Raw genomic sequence first — 14,271 nt, 5'->3', positions numbered from 1 at the left:
AAATCACTCCCATTTACCATTGCAACAAAAAGAATGAAATGCCAGAAATAAACCTACCTAAGGAGACAATCAACCTGTATGCAGAAAATTATAAGACACTGATGAAAGAAATTAAAGATGATACAAATAGATGGAGAGATATACCATGTTCCTGGACTGGAAGAATCAACATTGTGAAAATGATTCTACTACCCAAAGCAATCTACAGATTCAATGCAATCCCTATCAAACCACCACTGGCAGTTTTCACAGAACTAGAACAAAAATTTTCACAATTTGTATGGAAACACAAAAGACCCCATATAGCCAAAGCCATCTTGAGAAAGAAAAACGGAGCTGGAGGAATCAGGCTCCCCGACTTCAGACTATACTACAAAGCTACAGTAATCCAGACAGTATGGTACTGGCACAAAAACAGAAATATAGATCAATGGAACAGGATAGAAAGCCCAGAGATAAACCCACGCACATATGGTCCTCTTATCTTTGATAAAGGAGGCAAGAATATACAGTGGAGAAAAGACAGCCTCTTCAATAAGTGGTGCTGGGATAACTGGACAGCTACATATAAAAGAATGAAATTAGAACACTCCCTAACACCATACACAAAAATAAACTCAAAATGGATTAAAGACCTAAATGTAAGGCCAGACACTATAAAACTCTTAGAGGAAAACATAGGCAAAACACTCTGTGACATAAATCACAGCAAGATCCTTTTTTATCCACCTCCTAGAGAAATGGAAATAAAAACAAAAATAAAGAAATGGGACCTAATGAAACTTAAAAGCTTTTGCACAGCAAAGGAAACTATAAACAAGACGAAAAGACAATCCTCAGAATGGGAGAAAATATTTGCAAATAAAGCAACTAACAAAGGATTAATCTCCAAAATTTACAAGTGGTTCATGCAGCTCAATATCAAAAAAACAAACAACCCAATCCAAAAATGGGCAGAAGAGCTAAATAGACATTTCTCCAAAGAAGATATACAGATTGCCAACAAACACATTTAAGAATGCTCAACATCATTAATCATTAGAGAAATGAAAATCAAAACTACAATGAGATATCATCTCACACCAGTCAGAATGCCCATCATCAAGAAATCTACAGGGCTTCCCTGGTGGCGCAGTGCATGAGGGTCTGCCTGCCGATGCAGGGGACATGGGTTCGTGCCCCGGTCTGGGAGAATCCCACATGCCATGGAGCGGCTGGGCCCACGAGCCATGGCCGCTGGGCCTGCGTGTCCGAGCCTGTGCTCTGCAGTGGGAGATGCCACAGCAGCTAGAGGCTGGGTACCGCAAAAAAAAAAAATATCTACAAACAACAAATGCTGGAGAGGGTGGGGAGAAAAGGGACCCTCTTGCACTGTTGGTGGGAATGTAAATTGATACAGCCACTATGGAGAACAGTATGGAGGTTCCTTAAAAAACTAAAAATAGAACTACCATACGACCCAGCAATCCCACTACTGGGCATATACCTGGAGAGAACCATAATTCAAAAAGCGTCATGTACCAAAATGTTCATTGCAGCTCTATTTACAATAGCCAGGACATGGAATCCACCTAAGTGTCCATCAACAGATGAATGGATAAAGATGATGTGGCACATATATACAATGGAATATTACTCAGCCATAAAAAGAAATGAAATTGAGTCATTTGTAGTGAGGTTGATGGACCTAGACTCTGTCATACAGAGTGAAGTAAGTCAGAAAGAGAAAAACAAATGCCGTATGCTAACACATATATATGGAATCTAAAAAAAAAACAAAAAAATGGTCATGAAGAACCTAGAGGTAAGACGGGAACAAATACGCAGACCTACTAGAAAATGGACTTGAGGATACGGGGAGTGAGGAGAGTAAGCTGGGACAAAGTGAGAGAGTAGCATGGACATATATTCACTACCAAATGTAAAATAGCTAGCTAGTGGGAAGCAGCCGCATAGCACAGGGAGATCAGCTTGGTGCTTTGTGACCACCTAGAGGGGAGGGATAGGGAGGGTGGGAGGAAGGGAGATGCAAGAGGGAAAAGATATGGGGATATATGTATATGTATAGGTGATTCACTTTGTTATAAAGCAGAAACTAACACACCATTGTAAAGCATTTATGCTCCAATAAGGATGTTAAAAAAAAAGATTTTTAAAACGCCACTCAAACTTATCTCCCAAATGCAGAGTTATGACCAGGATTCACAGTCAGTTCACGGTCGTGGTAATGGGAAAAGCAGGCTGAATTGTTCTGTTAGTCTCTTCCTCCACTCTTAGACACCCAATGACAAAGACAAAAGAAAACAAAACCTCTCCTCTTTCCTCCTTCAGTCAAAACACAAGTCTCTGTACACATCAGCTTGTAGTCAAGTTGTTTTCAAGTATAGTCCAAGTAGACTGCTTAATTGTCTGGCCTTCCTGCTCTACAAAGAACCAGGTTTTTAAAAATTCTAATTCTTACAAAGCTGTGGTACTGCCCACCACCATTCAATGATAGTCCCCAAGGGCCTCTCCCCCAAGCCCTGTATGCACGGTTTGCCTAGTTCCTGGGACTTTGAATACGATGGATTTTACTCTCATGATTAGATTACATTGCATGGCATAGTTGACCTTAAGGTAGGGAGATTATCTGTGTGGGCTTGACCTTATCACCGGAGCCCTTTGAAAGCAGAGAGTTTCTCCAGCTCATCACAGAAGAGAAAGTAAGAGGTTGGGAACTGAAAAAGGATTCCATGCACCCTTGCCGACTAGCAGATGGAGGATATCATGAGGCAAGGAATGTGGGTGGCTTGTAGGAACTGAGAGAAGCCTTTGGCTGATAAAGCCAGCAGGGAAATGGTGACCTCAGTCCTACAACTGTAAGGACCTGAATTCTGCCAATAATCTGAAGGAGTTTGGAAGTGGATTCTTCCCTGGAGCCCACAGATAAGAGCTCAACCTGACTGATGCATCGATTTTAGCTTTCAGACTCTTAGCAGAAACCCCAGCTGCACCATGCCTTCTGACCTATATAGCACTGTGGGCTAATAAATGGGTGTTATCATATGTCAATTATATCTCAGTTTAAAGAAAAAACTATTTAAGAGGGCAATATGGCAATATCTATCGAAATCACAAATTCATATCTCCTTTGACCCAGCGATTCTACAACTACCCTGTGGATATACTTGCATTACACCATTGTTTATAGAAGCAAAAATTAGAAACCACCCCAATGTTTGTTAATAAAAGATGATTATGTAACCTATTGTACACACATTCAATGGTATATTATGCAATTAGGACAAAAATAATGAGGAAGATTTGTATCTGCAGATAGGGAAAGATCTCCAAGATAAACTTTTCAACAAGATGTAAAGCAATATGTGTGGTATGACTGCACTTGTGTAAATAAGAAAAAGGAAATGTATATAAGCTGGGATATACATAAAACATTTTTATATGTATATACACAAAACAACTATTAACTGTGGTTAATTTGGGGGAGAGAAACTTGGAGTGTTAAGAGGGGGAAACCGTCTCCTTTTTTATTTCATACTTTTAAAAACTGCATATACATAATTTTAAATATAGATGGTTTCTAAAGAAAGAAGGGATCCTCCTTTCCTTCTCCTGCAGCCTGGAAGAAGGCAACTTGAGGAGCGAGTGCTACTAGGCAGCTCACACTGTGGCTTTTGTCTCCTTGGTAGAAGCGCCCTGGGCACCCACAGTGCTCTAGAGACCTCACTGTTACCCCAGAGTGACTTCGTCAGAACCACCTGGCTTGCACTGAAAACACCTGCAAGGCCAAACCTCTCTTATTTTCTAAGTCAGGGTGAGGGTGTAGGGATAAAACGGTGTTTATTTTCCAATCTCATCACCTGCGATTTTGTTTTTAAAAAATCTATTTGCTTCAAATTCACTTCAAATACACCAGTAACTATGTAATTTGATGGTCACAGTATTCATTTCTCATTGTTATAAATGTATTAAAAACTGTAAATGTTGCCTCTCCCTCGCTCATAAAACCCCTGTTCTTTTTATAATTAACAATCTTAACTTGAGCATGTCCATTTAAAATAATATGCTTCCAACAAAAATATGAAAATCTAACAGGTATTATTTCCTATGATAGCCTTTCTTATATGAAAGTCAGCATATAACATATATTTGCAAAAAAGTACTTACAAATATCCAATTATGTACAAATATACAACTATACAATTACAAAAATATACAATTATGAAGGAATATTACACTTCAATGTGTTACAATAAATGCATCATACAAAAACTATTTCAGGTTTCTCATTTTAAAGGAATTTAAAACTAGTTGCTAAAAAGAAGAACAGAACAGTCATATTGGACACACACTGTGCAAGTATGTAAGTATGAATCATGGTTAGAAAATAAGTCATTTATGAGCATATTAAGTTGGTCTTTATCACTACCTTAATCTTCATTTGGAGTTCTTACACAGCATCCCAGAGTTAGGGAGAAGAAGTAATCCTCAAACTATTTCTCCCTTGAAGTATGCTCAAATAGAAACAAGTCCTTTGACAAGGGCTAAACCCAGTACCCTTGTGTGTTTCATATACAGTTTCCCCGGGAAGTTGTGGGATGTGTGTGCAAAATTACTGTGATGTAATTGAAGGAACAAAATATTGCTCGTTTCTACCTTGATCCATCTGGGATGGCCTTGAGACCTCGTGGTGTAACTGATGTGTGAGATCAGTTTCTTCCTTTAACGAATAAAGCTGTGTGACATTTGCCACCGTGGCGTCATTTTTTATGCTTTTTAAAAATATATATAATGAGCTTGATATTCTTTGTGTTCCTGACAGAGAGAGCAAACTATTATCATTTTATGAGGCTGAAGAGCAGTAGTCCTCAACGTGTGGTTCCTGCATCAGCAGAATTAAATCACCTGGGAGCTTGTTAGAACTGCTGGTTCTTGGACCTTGCCCCAGACCTACTGAGTCAGAAACCCCGGGTGTGAGGCCCAACAATTTGTATTTAACAATCCCTAAAGCTTGAGAACAAGGTCTGTATGGGAATTCCTACAGTGCGGGACCAAGAGCTATAAAATATCTTTCCCTGCTTTTGTGATACCTCTGACCCTGTAGTAAAAGAATACTTACTCTCAATTCATCTATACACTCCAGAGCAATTATTTTGAAAAGTCCAACTACTTGCACCAGAATCCAGCGGACGGTGTGTTAAAATGCAGCTTCCTGGACCTCTATGAAGGCAGGGCCTGATAATCTGCATTTTAAATACACCTTCCAAACAATACGTAAAAACTGAACTGAGGTTCTAACTCCACTACTGCAGTATTTCTTGAGACAGATTCTTATTTAGTTCTTGTTCTACTTCCTTACATTTTCATTTTGGCCTTTTCTTACTGCCCCTGCTGCCTACCTCTCTGGTATCATCACTATATCTATCTTTGGAAAAGGGCAGGTGACGTTGAGTGACAGGGGAAGGTGATACAAATAACAAATTTTGTAAAATTTATGTTATCTACTTGAAATGCTTCCCCCAACCTGATATGAACGACTGGAAGTTGACTAAAATGAAAGAAAATGCTAAATCTTCATGTTACACCTTCCTGTCAAGAACAAGTATTTATGGTCATTATGAACACATACAGGGAGCCTAAACCAGCAGAAGGCTGCTGAGGAGGACTGTGCCTTAGCCTCCAACCTGCTCTCCCTGCTTCTGTGGCTTCATTGCACTGAGAGCTGCCTCCTGACCCAAGAGCCAAACCAGTGGACTCTTCATCAACGTTTACCTTTTGAATTCTCTGCAGATTCAACTTTTTCTTTTTTTGACAGCACCACAAGGCAAGGATCTTAGTTCCCCACCAGGGTTGAACCTGGGCCCACGGCAGTGAAAGCGCGGAGTCCTAACCACTGGACCGCCAGGGATTTTGAACACACACTTCATCTTGAGATTCTTAACGTTCCTCACTGTTGTTGGACATCATTTCTGCTGGCTCTTTTCCTGCCTTTCTTGGAGGCTCCTTCTTTGTCCGCTGCTTTTCCTTAGTTTCTTCCCTCCACTCTTTCTTTCACCACCACTCCCTTTTCTTGTGACCTTGTTTCCTCTCTCTTAATATTACTGAATATTTACTATGGGTCACTCTTCTAGGCAGTTTACATAAAATAAGTCAGTTAATTTTTACACTTCACATTCTCGGGAACTGAAACTGGGAAGTTAGGTTAATTTGCCCAAAGTCGCCTGGCTAGTTAGTGATAGAGCTGTTATTTAAACCCCAGCATCCTGGCTCCAGAGACTATGCTCTTAACCACTCCATCATATACCTTCTTTTCTTCATGTACAAGCCCATTTAGGTGAGCTAATCTTTTTTTTTTTTTTTTCTTTTACTTCAACTACCACCTAAGAGATTATTTACTTGATATATCCTAACTGTTCTCTCTGTTGCTTACCGGACTACTTCACTGGAATTTCCCCGCAGGGCATTAAACTGTTAATATCCCCACAACTGAACTCATTGCTTCTCTTTTCTCTGTTCTCCATCTTAGTTAACGGTGTCTCTGTTCTGCTGTCACCAATGCAAAAAACCCTGGATCTGTCCTGTTGTTCTTCTTCCCCGGTCGAACTGGTGATCAAGTCCGGTTTATTTCACTTCCTTACCATTTACATTTTATTTCTGTTCCCTCCTCTTCTTGTCTCCTGCTACCACATGGACTCTTTGGGATTACAGTAATATTATGCTCATTCTCTTGGCCAAAGGATTCAATTTCACCTTGTGAAATTATGAGTCTCTTAACGGACAATATTCATTTTTTTGAATCATCTACTATGAAGTATGGAGCCATACAGGAAGGCTACTTATAAAAAAAATCCATAGGAATTTATGACATGATTTTCTGAACTAACTTCTCTTTTGTCATTATCATATTCTCCTCCACATATTTTTTATTTGACTTTTCCTACTCGTTTTCAATTTTATTTTATGCCACTGTACACACAATAAATTACTTGCAGTTTCCCCAGATTTGCATCTATCTATTGAATACCTATCCATCTACCTACCCATCTATCTGTCTTCATGCTGGAATGTCCTTTCCCATTTTGCACTTTCAAGCCTCAGTACAGGATCATTTTATTCTAGAAATTGTTTATGACAACTACCTTATGCCACTTCAGTATGACACATATATTTTTTAACATCTATTGCTCTTATTTACTTAGATACGTTGGTCCCTCCTGAAGTGTAATCTGTGAAGAACACTATATCTTCTTATCTTTCTATTCTCAGTGGCCCGATACAGGCTGCACATTCAGAAATGGCTCATGAAGTAATTCTGGAAATAATAATAGTCATCCTTACTGAGCAATTACCATCTGACAATGGCAAGCCAAACTTCAATGACATCTCAGTGAAAACTACATATACCACTACTTCTCTGTTTTAGAGGTTTCTATAATTTTGTAATTCTTTTTAATCATTTTAAAGCCCTGTTTCTCCAGCAATAGTAAAACCCTTAAAAGCAAGAATGTATTAAATGCTGGTTCCAAGAAGGGGGGAAATTGGGATAAACCACAACCTACTCTCAAAGGAACCAATGAAGACAGTGAGTAATGGCATCTGAAAGGCAGAGGTGAAGGAACCCAGGGTGTTGATGTGGGTCCGGCCCTGTGGGGGGGTTATCAGCAATGAGCTCTTCATAAAATGACAAATTCTCTGTATTTGCACATAGCCAAGTCAGACATTTCTTGGCTCATTTGTGGGAAGGAGACACAAAAGAGCAGGAAATTGCTTTGATGATCCTAGTTTTAGTTTCTTAGGGCTGCTGTTACAAGGTACCACAAACTTGATGACTTAACGAACAAAATTTTATTCTCTCACAGTTCTGGAGACTAGTGATCTGAAATCAAGGTGTCCGCAGCATTGAGGGGAAAACTGCCTCTCTCCTATCTTCTGGTGGTGGATGGCAATCCTTGGCATTCCTTGGCTTGTAGCTACATCACTCCAATCTCTGCCTCCTTTTCGCATTTCATCTTCTCTGTGTGTGTCTAAATTTCGTTCTTTTTATAAGGATACCCTAATCTAGTATGACCTCGACTTAACTTGATTACATTGCTAAGACCCTATTTCCTAATAAGATCACATTCATTGGTTCTAGGGGTTAGGACTTGAGTATATCTTTTTGGGGGACACAATTCAACCCACAACATTCCCTAAAATCCCCTCGGCATATAGGCCTCTCCACTGCTTTGTGGGTGGTGGTGTTAAGGGTAGTGTAGAGCTGAGGATGGCCTGGGAATCCTGGGGTTCTGCACCACAGATCCTCCACCACCTCACTCACCCATTCAGGTGGATGAGGCCAAGAAGAATTGTTTATTTATTTCTACTTTTTAAGGGTCTGAACTTGTATTTGAAATAAACACATATTTAAGGTTAATTAAAATAATTCTAAAGCATCTATTTGCTATAAAGCACTAGAGTCAAGAGTTTAATGATATTTTTTAGATTTTTGAGTCATTTTGTTGGGAATTCCCTGGAGGTTCAGTGGTTAGGACTCTGTGGTTTCACTGCTGAGGACTTGGGTTCGATCCCTGGTTGGGGAACTAAGATCCTGCAAGCCACGAGGTGTAGCCAAACATAAGAAAATAATGTCATTTTGTTGCAGAAATTTTTGAACACACATAAAAGTTGAGAAAATTGAATAATGAACCCCTATGTATCCATTGTCCAGCTCAACCACCATCAGCACCTTGGTATCTTGCTTCATCTGTTCCCTCCTCTGAGTTTTTTGTGTTTTTTTTTTTATTTCCTAGAAAATTTTTAAGCAAAACTTAGACGTCATGTCATTTCACTTACAGAGAACTTCAGAATGTATCTCGCATAAAGAATGCTAGTGGGCTTATGTAAAAGAAGGCCCTTGTGTCCAACAAAATCTTACTCCTAGAGGATAGATTCTTCTCCCATGCAGATTAATTAGATTATTTTTCACACTTAGCATCTGATATCAACCATTCCCCCTACCTGACCCCACTTCTCTTCAGGCTGTTCACTTGTTTATTTAAATGGTTCACTGGGGCTTCCGGGAAAATGGCGGAAGAGTAAGACGGAGATCCCCTCCTCCCCACAGATACACCAGAAATACATCTACACATGGAACAACTCCTACAGAACACCTACTGAACGCTGGCAGAAGACCTCAGACCTCCCAAAAGGCAAGAAACCCTCCACGTACCACGGTAGGGCAAAAGAAAAAAGAATAAACAGAGACAAAAGAATAGGGACGGGACCTGCACCAGTGGGAGTGAGCTGTGAAGGAGGAAAGGTTACCACACACTAGGAAGCCCCTTCGCAGGCAGAGACTGCGGGTGGCGGAGGGGGAAAGCTTCAGAGCCACGGGGGAGAGCACAGCAACAGGGGTGCGGAGGGCAAAGCGGAGAGATTCCCGCACAGAGGATCAGGGCTGACCGGCACTCACCAGCGCGAGAGGCTTGTCTGCTCACCCGCCGGGGCGGGCCGGGCTGGGACCTGAGGCTCGGGCTTTGGTCGGAGCGCCGCCGGGAGAGGACTGGGGTTGGCGGCGTGAACACAGCCTGCAGGGGGTTAGTGCGCCACGGCTAGCCGGGAGGGAGTCCGGGGAAAAGTCTGGACACGCCGAAGAGGCAAGAGACTTTTTCTTGCCTCTTTGTTTCCTGGTGCGCGAGGAGAGGGGATTAAGAGCGCTGCTTAAAGGAGCTCCAGAGACGGGCGCGAGCCGCGGCTAACAGCGCGGACCCCAGAGACGGGCATGAGACGCTAAGGCTGCTGCTGCCGCCACCAAGAAGCCTGTGTGTGAGCACAGGTCACTCTCCACATCCCCCTTCCGGGAAGCCTGTGCAGCCCGCCACTGCCAGAGTCCCGGGATCCAGGGACAACTCCCCCGGGAGAACGCACGGCGCGCCTCAGGCTGGTGCAACGTCACGCAGGCCTCTGCCGCAGCAGGCCCGCCCCGCACTCCATGCCCCTCCCTCCCCCCCACCCCCGCCCGGCGTGAGTGAGCCAGAGCCCCCGAAACAGCGGCTCCTTTAACCCCGTCCTGTCTGAGTGAAGAACAGACGCCCTCTGGTGACCTACATGCAAAGGCGGGGCCAAATCCAAAGCTGAGCCCCTGGGAGCTGTGAGAACAAAGAAGAGAAAGGAAAATCTCTCCAGCAGCCTCAGAAGCAGCGGATTAAAGCTCCACAATCAGCTCGATATACCCTGTATCTGTGGAATGCATGAATAGACAACGAGTCATCCCAAATTAAGGAGGTGGACTTTGAGAGCAAAATTTATGATTTTTTCGCCTTTTCCTCTTTTTGTGAGTGTGTATGTGTATGCTTCTGTGTAAGATTTTGTCTGTATAGCTTTGCTTGCACCATTTGTCCTAACGTTCTATCCGTCTATTTTTCTTTTTCTTTTTCTTTTTTCTCTTAATAATTATTTTTTTATTTTAATAACTTTATTATATTTTATCTTACTTTATTTTAGTTTACTTTATCTTCTTGCTTTCTTTCTACTTCTACTAATTCTTTCTTTCTACTTTTTCTCCCTTTTATTCTTACCCGTGTGGATGAAAGGCTCTTGGTACTGCAGCCAGGAGTCAGGGCTCTGCCTCTGAGGTGGCAGAGCCAACTTCAGGACACTGGTCCACAAGAGACCTCCCAGCTCCACATAATATCAAACGGCGAAAATCTCCCAGAGATCTCCATCTCAACACCAACACCCAGCTTCACTCAACGACCAGCAAGCTATAGTGCTGGATATCCTATGCAAAACAACTAGCAAGACAAGAGCACAACCCCACCCATTAGCAGAGAGGCTGCCTAAAATCATAATAAGTCCACAGACACCCCAAAACACACGACCAGAAGTGGACCTGCCCACCAGAAAGACAAGATCCAGCCTCATCAACCAGAACACTAGGTCCCCTCCACCAGGAAGCCTACACAACCCACTGAACCAACCTTAGCCACAGGGGACAGACACTAAAAACAACGGGAATTACGAACCTGCAGCCTGCAAAAAGGAGACCCCAAACACAGTAACATAAGCAAAATGAGAAGACAGATAAACACACAGCAGATGAAGGAGCAAGATAAAAACCCACCAGACCTAACAAATGAAGAGGAAATAGGCAGTCTCCCTGAAAAAGAATTCAGAATAATGATAGTAAAGATGATCCAAAATCTTGGAAATAGAATAGAGAAAATGCAAGAAACATTTAACAAGGACCTAGAAGAACTAAAGATGAAACAAACAATGATGAACAACACAATAAATAAAATTAAAAATACTCTAGAAGGGATCAAGAGGAGAATAACTGAGGCAGAAGAACGGATAAGTGACCTGGAAGATAAAATAGTGGAAATAACTACTGCAGAGCAGAATAAAGAAAAAGAATGAAAAGAACTGAGAACAGTCTCAGAGACCTCTGGGCCAACATTAAACTCACCAACATTCGAATTATAGGGGTTCCAGAAGAAGAGAAAAAGGAAGGGACTGAGAAAATATTTGAAGAGATTAGAGTTGAAAACTTCCCTAATATGGGAAAGGAAATACTTAGTCAAGTCCAGGAACCACAGATAGTCCCATACAGGATAAATCCAAGGAGAAATACGACAAGACACATATTAATCAAACTGTCAAAAATTAAATACAAAGAAAACATATTAAAAGCAGCAAGGGAAAAACGACAAATAACACACAAGGGAATCCCCATAAGGCTAACAGCTGATCTTTCAGCAGAAACTCTGCAAACCAGAAGGGACTGGCAGGAAATATTTAGAGTGATGAAGGAGAAAAACCTGCAACCAAGATTACTCAGCAAGGATCTCATTCAGATTTGATGGAGAAATTAAAACCTTTACAGACAAGCAAAAGCTGAGAGAGTTCAGCACCACCAAACTAGCTTTACAACAACTACTAAAGGAACTTCTCTAGGCAAGAAACACAAGAGAAGGAAAAGACCTACAATAATGAACCCAAAACAATTAAGAAAATGGGAATAGGAACATACGTATCAATAATTACCTTAAATGTAAATGGACTAAATGCTCCCAGCAAAGACACAGATTGGCTGAATGGATACAAAAACAAGACCCATATATTTGCTGTCTACAAGAGACCCACTTCAGACCTAGAGACACATATAGACTGAAAGTAAAGGGATGGAAAAAGAGATTTCCTGCAAATGGAAACCAAAAGAAAGCTGGAGTAACAATTCTCATATCAGACAAAATAGACTTTAAAATAAAGACTATTAGAAGAGACAAAGAGGAACACTTCATAATGATCAAGGGATCGATCCAAGAAGAAGATATAACAATTGTAAATATTTATGCATCCAACATGGGAGCACCACAATACATAAGGCAAATACTAACAGCTGTAAAAGGGGAAATCGACAGTAACACATTCATAGTAGGAGACTTTAACACCCGACTCTCCCCAATGCACAGATCATCCAAAATGGAAATAAATATGGAAACACAAGCTTTAAATGATACATTAAACAAGATGGATTTAATTGATATTTATAGGACATTCCATCCAGAAACAACAGAATACACTTTTTTCTCAAGTGCTCATGGAACATTCTCCGGGATAGATAATATCTTGGGTCACAAATCAAGATTTGGTAAATTTAAGAAAAGTGAAATTGTATCAAGTATCTTTTCTGACCACAACGCTATGACACTAGATATCAATTACAGGAAAAGATCTGTAAAAAATACAAGCACATGGAGGCTAAACAATACACTACTTAATAACGAAGTGATTACTGAAGAAATCAAAGAGGCAATCAAAAAATACCTAGAAACAAATGACAATGGAGACACGACAACCCAAAATCTATGGGATGCAGCAAAAGCAGTTCTAAGAGGGAAGTTTATAACAATACAATCCTACCTTAAGAAACAGAAAACACCTCGAATAAAGAAGCTAACCTCGCACCTAAAGCAATTAGAGAGAGAAGAACAAAACAAAATTAGAGAGAGAAGAACAAAAAAACCCCAAATTTAGCAGAAGGAAAGAAATCATAAAGGTCAGATCAGAAATAAATGAAAAAGAAATGAAGGAAATGATAGCAAAGATCAATAAAACTAAAAGCTGGTTCTTTGAGAAGATAAACAAAATTGATAAACCATTAGCCAGACTCATCAAGAAGAAAAGGGAGAAGACTCAAATCAATAGAATTAGAAATGAAAGAGGAGAAGTAACAACTGACACGGCAGAAATACAAAAGATCATGAGAGATTACTACAAGCAACTCTATGCCAATAAAATGGACAACCTGGAAGAAATGGACAAATTCTTAGAGATGCACAACCTGCCAAGACTGAATCAGGAAGAAATAGAAAAGATGAACAGACCAATCACAAGCACTGAAATTGAAACTGTGATTAAAAATCTCCCAACAAACAAAAACCCAGGACCAGATGGCTTCACAGGTGAATTCTATCAAACATTTATAGAAGTGCTACACCTATCCTTCTCAAACTCTTCCAAAATATAGCAGAGGGAGGAACACTCCCAAACTCATTCTACAAGGCCACCATCACCCTGATACCAAAACCAGACAAGGATGTCACAAAGAAAGAAAACTACCAGCCAATATCACTGATGAACATAGATGCAAAAATCCTCAACAAAATACTAGCAAACAGAATCCAACAGCACATTAAACGGATCATACACCATGATCAAGTGGGGTTTATTCCAGGAATGCAAGGATTCTTCAATATACGCAAATCAATCAACGTGATAAACCATATTAACAAATTGAAGGTGATAAACCATATGATCATCTCAATAGATGCAGAGAAAGCTTTTGACAAAATTCAACACCCATTTATGATAAAAACCCTCCAGAAAGTAGGCATAGAGAGAACCTTCCTCAACATAATAAAGGCCATATATGACAAGCCCACAGCCAACATCATCCTCAATGGTGAAAAACTGAAAGCATTTCCACTAAGATCAGGAACAAGACAAGGTTGCCCACTCTCACCACTCTTATTCAACGTAGTTTTGGAAGTTTTAGCCACAGCAATCAGAAAAGAAAAGGAAATAAAATGAATCCAAATCGGAAAAGAAGAAGTAAAGCTGTCACTGTTTGCAGATGACATGATACTATACAAAGAGAATCCAAAAGATGCTACCAGAAAACTACTAGAGCTAATCAATGAATTTGGTAAAGTAGCAGGATACAAAATTAATGCACAGAGATCTCTGGCATTCCTATACACTAATGATGAAAAAATCTGAAAGTGAAAT

Source organism: Grampus griseus, assembly GCF_964374135.1.
Source record: "Grampus griseus genome assembly, chromosome: 7".
NCBI classification, from domain to species: domain Eukaryota; kingdom Metazoa; phylum Chordata; class Mammalia; order Artiodactyla; family Delphinidae; genus Grampus; species Grampus griseus.
This window is presented reverse-complemented; position numbering follows the sequence as displayed.